This window comes from Pongo abelii, chromosome 6, assembly GCF_028885655.2.
Source record: "Pongo abelii isolate AG06213 chromosome 6, NHGRI_mPonAbe1-v2.0_pri, whole genome shotgun sequence".
Taxonomy (NCBI): domain Eukaryota; kingdom Metazoa; phylum Chordata; class Mammalia; order Primates; family Hominidae; genus Pongo; species Pongo abelii.
Genome location: NC_071991.2, coordinates 4,795,096 through 4,807,484, shown reverse-complemented (window position 1 = coordinate 4,807,484; position 12,389 = coordinate 4,795,096). Strand labels below are relative to the sequence as shown.

At 52.7% G+C, this 12,389-nt stretch overlaps 1 protein-coding gene across 2 annotated transcripts in view; it reads right to left on the bottom strand.

Moving 5' to 3' along the window:
- Positions 1-12,389, bottom strand: part of FOXK1 (forkhead box K1) — an 88,302-nt gene that overhangs the window by 8,664 nt on the left and 67,249 nt on the right. The gene's annotated exons all lie outside the window — the stretch shown is intronic.

Genomic DNA, 12,389 nt, shown 5'->3' with positions numbered 1-12,389 from the left:
TGGGAAAAGGCTCGGGCCCAGGACAACCCCGTGCGGTCACAGAGGCAGATGCTGGAAAGAGGCTGTGGAGGTGCCACCGCCCCGCAGGATGAAGGCATGGCAGGTGGCTCTCCTGGAGACACCGCCCTGGGGAAGAGACGACTCCTGCGGTTTTGCCCTGAGCCGCTGAGATGCCCCTGCCCTCATCCCCTCTCCCTCCCAGGCTGGAGCAACCACAGATGGCCGGGAGTGACAGACACCCCCGGCTGCAGGTGAGGCTCTGGGTTGAGGCCGGGACCATGGGCAGGAGGCTGCATCCGTCCGGCTGAGGGGTATGCCCTGGCCTGCTTCCCTAACTCACTCAGGCAGGCTTCGGTTAGCAAACCGATGTTTTGCTTCTGAAAATGATTTCTATTACAGGTATTCAGAGAAAGCCAATGAGGACACAAAGAGTGGGTGCAGAACCTCCCAAGAGAAAGAGATTCCACTGTCCTGAGCTCATGGGCACCCACCTGGCCCCGTCCTGAGATGGACCCTACCCATCTGTGATGCTGACATCCCCCCTCAGCTAACTTAGAGCCCCTGTGGCGGGCAGGACGCTCCCTGCTGCACTGCCCTGCAGGCCATCCAGAACCATCCAGAAGGTCGTCCATTGTCCTCCTCCCACCTTGCTGCCCCTTCCTCTGCCTGGAACATCCTTCCCCAACTGTCCAGGCACAAGACTCCCAGATCTCCAAAACTTAGGTTAAGTAGGAGCCCCCTTGGGTGTAGGCGGGGCTCAAGAAACATTTTTTGGATGGAGCAGGGGGATGAATGAAAAAAATCCTGTGGCTAAGAAAAACCTGACAGCTGACATTAATGATCAGTTCAGGTCTGGGGCATTTTCAGGAAGGTCTCAGTGTCACCCACACAGAACGTTAAGGACTCTGATCTGGAATTCCCGTTCTCTTTTCCAACAGACTCCCCAAATATGGGTAAGTTCCGCACGTGTCGAAACTTAAATGCACACCCACAAATGGCTCGATCGGGGTAGGAAATCGTCAAAAGGAAACTTTTTCTGAATTTAGTTCTGAATCCAAAATACAAAACCCAACCTTACAAGTAAGATGAGAAGGGGAGAGAAAGGTTTTGACTGATAACAGCACACAGCCCCCAAAATCGGCTTTGTCAAAGGCCTCTGGGAACCAAACACCTCCCTGCTGAGGCAGGATGGCCTCATGGCCGGAGGGGCTGCAGACGACGGGGCCAGCACGCGCCTGTGCGCCCAGTCCCAGACCCAAAGCCACTGAACGTCTCCCTTGGACTCAGCAGGAAGAACTGAAATGTCAGTCCTTGCTGGGGACCACTGAGCTGAGGTGTCACTCAGATACACTCCGATCTCCGGCCACAGGCTGGGGAATGGCCACTCAGCTCGGAAAATCTTGTCCGAGGCCCATGAGGTGGCAGGCGGGCTCCTGGATCCTTCCTGAGGACCAATGAGGGGCACCCCCCCCCCCCGCACTCCACAACAACAGTGATGGCCGAACACGTGTGGCAGGGACCTGCTCCTGTTCCCAGCAGTTATTTTGCAAAAGAGCATAGAAAATTCGTGTTTACCAGGTGCAGTGGCTTATGCCTGTAAGCCCAGCAATTTGGGAGGCCAAGGCGGGAGGATCGCTTGAGCCCAGATGGTTGAAACTAGCCTGGGCAACATAGTGACACCCCCATCTCTACAAAAAAATTCAAATTAGTCAGGTGTGGTGGTGTGCACCTGTAGTCTCAGCTACTCAGGAGGCTGAGGCAGGAGGATTGCTTGAGCCCAGGAGTTTGAGGCTACAGTGAGCTATAATTGTGCCACTGCACTCTGGCAGAGCAAGACCCTGTCTCTAAAAATAAATAAATAAACAAACAAACAAAGTTTTAACATTTTAAAAATTAGCTGGGCATGGTAGTGCACACCTGCAGTTCCAGCTATTCAGGAGGCTGAGGCAGGAAAATGGCCTGAGCCGGGGAGGTTGAGGCTGCAGTGAGCTATGATCACACCACTGCACACTAGCTTGGGCAACAGAATGAGATCTTATCTCAAAAAAACAAACAAAAAACCTCATGGAGTAAAACCCACAGGAAAGGTTGTCATTCCCCAAAGAATGATTTCAAGTGGAAATAAGAAAGGCTGGCGAAGCCTGCCTCAAACACGGGGGAGAGAGGAGGGTGGTTTCTCCGCGACTTTCCCCAACACTGGACCTGGCCTGGGCTGCCAGATCCTGGTGTCACTCCAGCTGGCACAGGTACAACGCCACAGCTTCTGAGGTTTTCCAGCCACCTGGGCTGAGGGACCACATGTGTTTGTTCACATGGCTCCTCCAGCCCTCGGAGCAGCCCGTCTCTCAATAAGCCCCATTCAGCTGTCCTCCGCAGGCGGGCCTTGGCCACGGGGCTGGGCCTGGTACCAGGCTCCTGATACCAAGGCCCCCGATACCAGGCCTGCAGCTGAGGGAGGTGGGAAGCAGAGGCTGCTCGAGCCTCACAGCCACTAAGAGCTATAAAGTGCTCTGGGGGAAGACAGGTCTGAGGGCACCTGGCCGAGGTGGGATGGGACACCCAGCTCCAAAGCCAGGGGCCTTGGAGCTGTCTGGAAAACGAATCAAGACATCCCGTGTCTGATGCCGGGAGTCCACAGAAACATTCCCTTAGCAATCTAAAGAAAATGCTGGGCCAGGCACGGTGGCTCACGCTTGTAATCCCAGCGCTTTGGGAGGCCAAGGAGGGTGGATCACAAGGTCAGGAGAGCGAGACCATCCTGGCTAACACAGTGAAACCCCGTTTCTACTAAAAAAAAAATACAAAAAATTAGCCGGGCGTGGTGGCAGGCGCCTGTAGTCCCAGCTACTTGGGAGGCTGAGGCAGGAGAATGGCGTGACCCTGGGAGGTGGAGTTTGCAGTGAGTCGAGATTGTGCCACTGCACTCCAGCCTGGGTGACAGAGCAAGACTCTGTCTCAAAAAAAAAAAAAAAAAAAAAAAATGCTGAAGGCCAGGCACGGTGGCGCATGCCTGTAATCCCAGCACTTTGTGGGGGCCGAGGTGGGCAGATCACCTAAGGTCAGGAGTTTGAGACCAGCCTGGCCGATTTAGAGAAATCCCGTCTCTACTAAAAATGCAAAATCAGCCAGACGTGGTGGTGCATGCCTGTAATCCCAGCTACTCGGGAGGCTGAGGAAGGAAAATCGCTTGAACCCGGGAGGCAGAGGTTGCAGTGAGCCGAGACTGTGCCACTGTACTCCAGCCTGGACAACAAGAGTGAAACTCTGTCTCAACAACAACAAAAAAAAAAAAAAAAAAAAAGATGGGAGACCGAGGCGGGCGGATGACGAGGTCAGGAGATCGAGACCATCCTGGCTAACACGGTGAAATCCTGTCTCTAATAAAAAATACAAAAAACAAAATTAGCTGGGCGTGGTGGCGAGCACTTGTAGTCCCAGCTACTTGGGAGAGGCAGGAGAATGGCGTGAACCCGGGAGGCGGAGCTTGCAGTGAGCCGAGATCGTGCCACTGCACTCCAGCCTGGGCGACAGAGTGAGATTCTGTCTCAAAAAAAAAAAAAAATGCTGAAAACGATGGCATACACATGCACACATTTCCTCCTGCGGGAATGAGAAAGAGCAGGAAGCTGAGGGGACCCCACTGCTCCCCGACAGGGACCCCCAGCTCAATTCCAGGAAACAGGGAATCACTCCTTCTGGGGTAAGTACCTCAGGCCTCGGTCAGGCCCCCCCAGTCCCTAAGCTGCCCGGGTGTGGGACGCAGAGGCTGGACAGCGACAGCCCACAGACGTCGCGGGAATCAAATACCTGTGCGCCCCGATTGGAGGCTGAGAGAGGGAAGAAGCACAGTAAGCAGCTCACCCTTAGGCCCCGATTTTGCTTCCTTTATATGGAGGACAATTCCCAAGTCACATTTCCGCCTCAGGCGAGAGAGCTGGAGGACTGAGTAGGGGGCTCCCGGAGCTGGGCTCGCAGGGGCAACCCTGTGCTGGCCCACCCCGGGCAGCCTCCACCGCGTCCAGGGGCCAGGCCTAGAAGGCACCGCTGGGACCACCCAGGACATGCCAGTCAGTGCAGGGAGACTGGAGAGGGACGGATGGGCTGTGGGACACACGGGTCGCTGGGTCGCGTTATGATGAGAAGTCACGCTGAGAAAGGCAAATCCAATGACAGACCTAAACTCACCTCTGGAGCCGCCAGCTGGGCTCCGTCCCCAGAGCCCAAGAAAAGCCTTCCCCAGGGCACAGGCCTGCGGTCCTTCCAGTCCACCCTCAATGCCCTTGGCTCTGCTCTGAGGCAGAGAAGGCCACCCCGAGAGGCCTGGGGTCGGGACGGTTATCGCTTCCGGCAGGCCCAGAGAAGGCAGTGCTCTGTCAGAAGAGACCTGATCCCTCCTGAAGCCCTAGAGACACAGATGGGACCCGCTTGGAGGGGCTGGAGGAAGGAGCTGGGACAGAGCCTTGTGAGCAGTGGAGGGGCGAGAAGGCTGCTGGGGGTCTGTGATGTCCTTTGTGTCCTAAGGCGGCACCTGAAGCCTCCTGGGGGAACCTCCCTGCAGAGGAGGACGCTTGGGGTCCCTGCCCCAGCCCCTGCTCCAACACCAGCCGCTCTAAGAGGGTTTTTAGGACCTCGCTGTTAAACACAACAGCTGGCCAAGGCACATCTGTGGTTTGAGGAAGCTTCTACCAGGTGGGACATGGTGCAAAACAGAAGAGAAGAGGGACCCAGGGAAGCCACGGGAGCCCGGGAGGAGACGAGACTGGTTCCCGTCCCTAGGGAGGTAACGATGCCGTCTCTGTAAGACAGTAAGAACGGCATGCAAAGCACACCTGCAGAGCAAGAACATGCTCTTCAAATTAAAAAATAAGAATTCAAAAGAGGAGAAATACAAATCCAAGAAAGGGTGGAAGGAGAGACTGGAGAAAATCTCTCAGGAAGTAGAGAGAGAAAGGAAAGGAGAGGCATGACAGACTCAGCTAGGAGGCCCGCCAGGCATAGCCAGTCCCAGAAGTGTGGACAGGAACCTGGCGGTCCAGGCGAGGTGGCTCACACCTGTAATCCCAGCGCTCTGGGAGGCTGAGGTGGGCAGATAACTTGAGCACAGGAGTTCAAGACCAGCCTGGGCAACATGGGGAGACCCCACCTCTACAAAAAATACAAAAATTAGCCGGGCATGGTGGTGCACACCTGTAGTCCCTACTACTCGGGAGGCTGAGGCAGGAGGCTCGCTTGAGCCCAGAAGTACCAGCCTGGGCAACAAAGTGAGACCTTGTCTCTTAAATTAGTAAATAAATGAAAAGTCTGTCTCCTGTGCCCTTTCCCAGAAAGCGACTGGGGGATGGACTCTAGTAAAACAAAGGAACAAATCAGGAAAGAGGAAGACGTGGGAATCAGGAAACAGCCCTCTTTCCACCACCACCTCCTGAGGGGATTCCCGGGATGGTGGAGAAGATGATCCTGTGGTCAGAGGGGCCCCAGAGGAAGGCCTTCACAGTAAAGGGAGAAGAGGCCATTCTTAACTCCAAGAGCGGGGGGAGTGTGGCGGAAATAAGCCAAAAGTACGAGGAAGGAAATGGCTAAGCGTTACAATCACTACACAGTTCTAATACAGAAAACACTAATGCAAGGTAAACCAAACATGATGATGTAACTTTACTGGGATGAGGAGGGGGGAAGCTAAATCCTTAATTTCCATATAGGAAGCTCATGTGTAATATCTAAAACGGAAAAACCAAGAGACAGTCACGTACGAATACGACTCAGAGACACAGAAGGGAGAAGGGCTCAGCTCTGGGGAGTGTCTTGTGGGGGGATTTTCACTTTCTGAAATGTTTGCATTTTGTAAGATGCATATAGATAGATAGATAGTCTCTTCGTAATCTGACAAAGGAAAAATAAATAGGGAAAGAAAATTTTCAGAGGCGAATTTCTTAGAATGATCTTAAAGAATGTGTTCCTTTAAGATAAATCAGACATTGTAAAATGCTGGGCAGCTATTTTTAAAAATTAACTAGTGGCTCACTCCTGTAGTCACGGCTCAGGTGGGAGGATCGCTTGAGTCCAGGAGGTCGAGGCTGCAGCGAGCCGTGACCGCACCACTGCACTCCAGCCTGGGTGTCAGAACAAGACCCTGCTTCAAAACAAAACAAAAACAACAAAGACAACAACAACAACAAAAAACAGGCCCACGCCTGTAATCTTGGCACTTTGGGAGGTCAAGATGGGAAGACTGCTTGAGGCCAGGAGTTCAGGACCAGCCTAGGCAAGACAACATCTCAACAAAAATAAAAAATGAGCTGGGTGTGTGTGGTGGTGGGTGCCTGTAGTCCTAGCTACTCAGGAGGCTGAACTGGGAGGATCGCTTGAGCCCGGGAGGTTGAGGTTGCAGTGAGCTGTGACTGTACCACTGCACTCTAGCCTGGGCAACAGAGTGAGACCCTGTCTCAAACAAACAAACAAAACCAAAATCAACCCCCCAAACCCAAATTGGAACCACCATTAAAAATAATAATTTAAAAAATAAAATTAACTTGTTTCTGAAGTGCATTTTGCCCTGGTGAGAATAACCAGCATGGTGGCCTGAACAGGAGTTGCTCTCATGTGAGGCATAGACCTCATAGAGCTGAGTGGGTGCTTGAGCGGAGAGGCGGCCCCGCAGCTAGGCAGGTTCCGGGGTCAGCTCCGTGTCTGTAGGCGCCTCCTGCTTCCCCTGAGGCTCGTGGAACCCGGGAAGGGCTGTCCTCATGCGTCATGTGCCTGCACAGAAGCAGTGCAACAGGCCTACTCCACACAAGCCGCTTGTCACCTGAGGTCGACCTGAGAAGTCGGGCGCTAGGACCCTCCCTGAGATTACAGGAAAGGCGGGGGTGGGGACGTCCTTTCAACAGATTCGGACAAACACAAGGACTTCCCTACCCAGCTTCATTCCGAACTCCCAACACTTTAGCACCAAAGTCGCCCCTCAAAGGGATCTAGGCAGGAGGGAAAAATTAAAGGAAGACAGAAAGTCCCAACCTTCCCATGTGGAGGAAGCAATAGTTACTTCCCCAGAGTTCTCCGCTGGGAAAAGACATAAGAGGGTAGGGTGGGGTGGGGTGGGGAGGGGCAGCAAGGCCTACAGGGACAGGGACAGGGAGACAAGGGAAGAGGGACCCTCATTGGATTTGCAAATACTGGCGCAGCCAGCCCAGATCACCCAGGCAGGATTCCCGCTAGGGGTGACTCACACATTCGCACCACAATCCTCCTGCAGCCCTGCTGAAAACACCGGGAAGGCTGCAGCCACAAACTTGTGTTTTTTAATTATTATTTTTTTGAGACAAGGTCTTGCTCTGTTGCCCAGGTTGGAGTGCAGTGGTGACATCTTAGCTCGCTGCAGCCTCCAACTGCTGAGCTCAAGCAATCCTCCTGCCTCAGCCTCCCGAGTAGCTGGATCTAAAGACATGAGCCATTGCACCTGGCTAATTAAAAAAAATTTTTTTTTGTAGAGATGGGGTCTCACTATGTTGCCCAGGCTTGTCTGGAACTCCTGGCCTCAAGCAATCCTCCTGCCTCAGCTTCCCAAAGTGCTGGGATTCCAGGTGTGAGCCACCACGCCCAGCCAACCAGAAACTTTGAAACAGATGAATCACCCTGCAGGAAGGAACCAAAGTTTGTCATAAAAAGGAGAGTATTTCTAACGTAGATCCAATAACCTCCAAACTCAGAAGACCTCTAACTTTACAAAACAACATAAATCAAGTTAGGACTGAATGTTATCTGAGCAGTAAGGCAGAACTGTGTTTAAAAATCATGATTAAAAGGGAAAGATTTTGAAGTCAGTTGCTGCATTTTTACTGTATATTTACATACTGCTGACCTTCGCTGAATTGTAAGAGTTACTTTCATTTTTGATCTCCAAGTTGGAGAAATCAGGAAAAGCCTTAAGAGAAACAGCTCCTGAAGTCTTGCCCTCATAAGCAAAAATGGTCACTCTCTGTGCAATGCCCTTTCACTGAATTTCAGCAGTTTTCTTAAAACTCTACCTCTAAGGAACACTTTTTAGACTGGTGTCTGTTTGGTGGAACCTAGAAAATGATTAACTACTTTAATTCTTTCATTAAATACTTTAATTCCTTCCTAAAAACACTTTTTTTTTTTTTTGAGATGGAGTCTCGCTCTGTCGCCCAGTCGGGAGCGCAGTGGTGCGATCTTGGTTCACTGCAACCTCTGCCTCCTAGGTTCAAGCAATTCTCCTGCCTCACCCTCCCGAGTAGCTTGGATTACACGCCTGGCTCATTTTTGTATTTTTAGTAGAGACGGGGTTTCACCATGTTGACCAGGCTGGTCTCGAACTCCTGACCTCAGGTGATCCGCCTGCCTCGGCCTCCCAAAGTGCTGGGATTACAGGCCTGAGCCACCGCGCGCCTGGCCTGTAAAAACCCTTCTTTGCAAAAAGGAAAGAAAAGGTCAAACTGCTGCTAAAGATAGAATTTATTTCAAAGAGAGTTCATTCATTTTCTGGGTGGAGTACTTCAGGGCAGAAAAAAATAAATCAGAAAAACACACACACACACACACACAAAACCACACACCCACACCCATACCCACCCACCCTGGGAAAAGGAGCGAGTGCCTGCGAGAGCAAAGCAGGAGAAACGGAAAGGAAGGACGGAGGGTGGGGCGGGGGCAGGGGCAGCTGATCAGGGAGGCTCCCCCAGGAAAAAGCCGCTCCCAAGCCACTCCCGACTCCTGGGAATGAGGGGCTCTGGGCGAGCCCGGCCTACACCGAGGCAGCCACTCCACGGCCAATGAGGACCGGCGAGGCGAAAGCACACCAAATTAGGAAGGCAGGCACCGCGGGGGCGGGGCGGGGCGGCACCGGGAGGGGACAGCCTTGCAGGCAGCCAGCTCTTCTGGCCTGGCCCCGCTCCCACCTCCCGATCTGTTAGGGAGCGCAGCCAGAGAGCAGGAGAGTGGGGAGGTGGCAGGGAAGGGCAGGGAGTGTTTGTAAACACGCCGGCTCCACCCTACAGCAGAAACTCAAACTGAAAAGTATCTTGGCAGGCAAAACCTCAAGGGCCTCTGAGGTTTCTAAACACTCAATTGAATTCCACGGTGCTAAGATAAACGGATGTAAACAGAGAGGCTTTTATTGTAACAATGGAAGGCCAAAAAGCCAGACAGCCAGTCCCTAACTTACTACTTTCTCCGCACAGAATTCTCCCTAACAAGAATCCGGTCTTTGCACAGGGCGGTTTCAAAGAACAGGACTGGGCGGAAGGAGGGGAACGGGGTGGCCCCCCACCTTCCCGGCTCCCGCAGCAAGAGCAGGGCGGGTGCAGGCCCAGGGAGCTGCTCGCACCCCCTGACGGGGACTCGCGGTCACAGGAGGCCGCCACCCAGCTTCTCAGAACAGCTCCAGCCGCAAGAGCTTCAGGTGCTCTGTACAAAATTTCTTTACTCCCAGCTATAAAAAAGAATGAAATCTTAGCCTGGGCAGCAACGCGATGGAGCTGGAGGCCCTTGTCCCAAGTGAACTAACTCAGAAACAATACCGCACAGCGCCTGCTCTTGCTTACAAGAGCAGGCTGTTAAGTGGCTGAACAGTGGGTACCCAGGAACAGGAAGATCGAAACAACAAGAAACTGGGACTCCAAAGCGGGGAGGCGGGAGAGGGCGAGGGATGAAAGATGACCTACGGGGTACACGGTTCACCCTTTGGGTAATGGGAACCCTAGAAGCGCAATCCCCACAAGTATGTAATATACCCATGTCACAAACATGCACGTGTACCCCCTGAAGCTAAGATAAAAATAAACAGTATTTTCCCTGCCGTAATTTAAAACACAGGTATCCACTCCTTCGCAAACCATGACCTCTCTTGTAATACAAAAGCGACTTTACTATGCAAATTTGGATTAACGCTGGGAAAGTTTTATTTTTTTAAGCCCCCTCCCGGAGCAAACCAAAACATTTTTCTTTCTTTCAATACGGTGAAACCCCATCTCTACCAAAAATACACAAAAATTAGCCGGGCGTGGTGGCATGTGCCTATAATCCCACCTACTCTCGAGGCTGAGACAGGGGAATTGCTTGAACCAGGGAGGTGGAGGCTGCAGTGAGCCGAGATCACGCCACTGCACTCCAGCCTGGGCGACAGAGGAAAGCAAGACTCCATCTCAAAAAAAAAAAAAAAGTTTCTGTTTAGCTGGATTACAACCTGCTGATTAATAACCCACCGCCAGGCTAAGGCAGGGGGCGCTGGCCTAGCCCTTCCCCAGGAACCCCGGATCGCTCCCTGGTCTGCTTCTCTCTGGACCTGAGGCCTTTGCTGCCCACCCCAAAAGCAGCAGGACCAGCCTCTTCTGGTGTGAGCTCCCACTAGCACGTGAGCTGGTCTTGGCCACTGTTTCTACAGCGCCTTTAAGGTGGTACTAGGTGAAGACTTAAGTACATATACGGTGCTCAACTGCTTTCTTCAGATGCAATTCCCATAACATACAATTCACCATTTATTTATTTACTTAGAAATGGAGTCTCGCTCTATCACCCAGGCTGGAGCGCAGTCGCGTGATCTCAGCTCACGGCAACCTTCACCTCCTGGGTTCAAGCCAGTCTCCTGCCTCAGCCTCCCGAGTAGCTGGGATTACAGGCATGTGGCACCATGCCTGGCTGATTTTTGTATTTTTAGTAGAGGCGGGGTTTCACCATGTTGCCCAGGCTGATCTTGAACTCCTGGCTTCAAGGGATCCGCCCACCTTGGCCTCCCATAGTGCTGGGATTACCGGTGTGAGCCACCACGCCCGGCCGGTTCACTCTTTAAAGTGAATTTTAGGATATTCACAAAATTGAATAACCATCATCACTATCTACTTCTGGAACATTCTCTCATAAAGCTCTATGGACTAAATACAATACTGCATGTGCACTGCTCAGCACAGGGCCAGGTGAGCACACACCAGGCTTTCAGTCACTTAGGATTCACCATCATCATCATCATCATCATCCCAGAGAGTCATGACGTCACAGCACTGGCTCCACAGGCGAGAACCGGGCCCGGGAAGGTGGGGGGGCTGAAGTGACCGCACAGAGTCACACAGGTGACCATGCCCGGCCTGAGCCCGGGGCCTCGCCTTTCCGCAGCAGCACTGTCCCTGAACGTCTCTCTCCACGAGAGACACTCCCAAAAAAGGAGGCCGACTCCAGGCAACTCAAATGGAGATGATTCCCACCTTGTAACTTGTAGGAGGCCACTGGTAACTTGTCGGCAAAGCAGGGTAGAGGAGCCGTGCCCCTGATGGCTGCGTTCCAAGAGAAGCCAGTGTGTAATTCTAACTGTGGACCCTGAAAAGGTGGAGGCCACGTATGGGCTGGGTGTGTTGGCTCACACCTGTAACCCCAGAACTTTGGGAGGTGGATGAGGGAGGATCTCTTGAGCCCAGGGGTTCCAGACCAGCCTGGGCAACATAGCAAGACCCTGTCTCTACAAAAGATAAGAAAATTAACTGGGTGTGGTGGTGCATGCCTGTGGTCCCAGCAACTTGGGAGGCTGAGGTGGGGAGACCGATTGAGCCCAGGAGTTGGGAGGCTGCAGCAAGCTATGATTGCGCCACTGCACTCTAGCCTGGACGACAGAGTGAAACGCTGTCTCTGAAAAACAAACAAAAGCCCTTTCTTCTCCTACAGCTGCAAGAGGAAAAACAGAAAAAAGCAAGCCAAGGTGCAGCCGGGGTTCAGCAGAGTGCGCAGATCAACAGGGAGGGACTGATGTGACCGGCCCGGGATTGCCACGGCGCTCACTCCAACAGACCAGCATGCCCAGAATGTGCTTCACAGATGTCCCCGAGGGCCCTGAGCCCCTTTCAGGGTATATGTGAGGTCAACACCATGTTCACAACAGCCCTAAGATGTGATCTGCTTTTTCCACTGGGGTGACCTTTGCTGGTGACGCACGAGCAACGCAGAAACTGCTGGTGCTGCGGAGGACCCACAGCTCTGGCACCAAACCATGCGCGGTCACGCATCTTCAGGGCCACAGACGTGCAGCGGGGAGAGAAAAGCCAGCCACGTTTAGAAATGTCCGCAATGAAGAGGTAAATCATTAAAGAATGTATGAACCCTCCAGCCTCAAGTACACAACTGTTTTTGCATCCCTGTATGACAGGACCAGGGCCAGGGCTGTGTGCCATGCATCCAGGCTGTCGCCTGAGGTTCGTGTGTGACTCAGTCCAGGGCTCACCGGCACTCCCTACACAGAACTCTGTTTATACTTTTCACCCTGCAACCCCTACTCAGGGGCTTATCATTGTATAACATGCCAGAGATGAGGAAGTTTGAGGACTTTCTTCAAATCTAGATTAATTTCTAAAAGGTCATAGAGAATTTTCACAAATGAAGCTTAAAGAAAC